The sequence below is a fragment of the Gavialis gangeticus genome, unplaced genomic scaffold (assembly GCF_001723915.1).
Source record: "Gavialis gangeticus isolate Ggan-Ray unplaced genomic scaffold, GavGan_comp1, whole genome shotgun sequence".
Taxonomy (NCBI): Eukaryota; Metazoa; Chordata; order Crocodylia; family Gavialidae; genus Gavialis; species Gavialis gangeticus.
This window is the reverse complement of record NW_017729033.1, coordinates 60087510-60088580: the sequence shown is the minus strand read 5'-3', so window position 1 is coordinate 60088580 and position 1071 is coordinate 60087510. Positions and strand designations below refer to the sequence as shown.

At 41.4% G+C, this 1071-nt stretch overlaps 1 protein-coding gene across 5 annotated transcripts in view; it reads right to left on the bottom strand.

Annotated features, from left to right (window-relative positions):
* KLHL5 (kelch like family member 5) overlaps positions 1-1071 on the bottom strand; it is a 205921-nt gene that overhangs the window by 28048 nt on the left and 176802 nt on the right. The gene's annotated exons all lie outside the window — the stretch shown is intronic.

The following is a 1071-nucleotide window of genomic DNA, read 5'->3' as shown; positions in this document are numbered from 1 at the left end:
TACCTCACTGATTTAGGAGATGAGCAATATTAAAAACAACAAAAAGAAGAGCTATACATTAAACGTTGATTTAACAAAAAATCACATTAGGAAAGGTGTGATTGAAGTAAAAATGGATTAATAAACTAATTCTATTATAAAACTCATGTCATTCATAATCAGTTGTAGAAAATATTTGGGCAGAAAACAAGTGCATCTTTCCCCTGTCCTTTCTCTTGCTACCTTCTTTAAGAATCTAATTCAGGGCGGGCAATTATTTTGGGCAGAGGGCGGCTTACTGAGTTTTGGCAAGCCATCGAGGGCCGCATGACAGGCAGCCAGGGCAGATCAATATTAATTTTCTAAATTTTTTAGGGGCCCCACAGGCTGGATAGACTGGCCTCGTGGGCTGCATCTGGCCTGTGGGCCGCACTTTGCCCACCCCCATCTAATTTGTGTGGGTGGGGGTGAGGGAAAAAGAGGGGAGGGGCAGAAGGGGCAGGAGAATGGAGCATCAACTCTGCAAGCTCTTCTTTAGAGCCTGGTACTATAACATTCTTTATTTTATGTGGTGTAGATCATGCAATATACTGTGACATGTATAGCATTAGTGCCCTGGAAGTCTGAAAGGTGCAGGTCTGGGGCTTAAGTTTGATATAGTTCTCTAAACAGATCCTCAAACTTGAAGGTGATTTGGGAAGAAAGGGAGATGGTTGCCGCTTGGGGGAAGATGAGTTTTAGAGAATGTGCGCGCAAGGAAAAAAACTGGCTCCAGCATTCCTTTCCCACATAACCTTAACATAGTTTGTGGGAAGATTTTCAGAAATTCTTAAGAAAATTCTTACTTGGGAGCACATATCCCATTGATTTTCAGTGGGGCTTCTCTTCATTAGATGCTTTTGCAAATGTCTCCCTAATTAAAAGAAATATCAGGGAAGAGTTCAGCTGGCTTACATGGCCAGTAATAAACTATTTCAGAAATTTAGAAGTCTGAAAATCACGGTAAAGAAAATATGCTGTACCTCAAAGTGGTTCTGCCATTTGTAAACAATATAGTCAAGTCAAACTTGTTCACTCCTCTCCCTCCTCCCC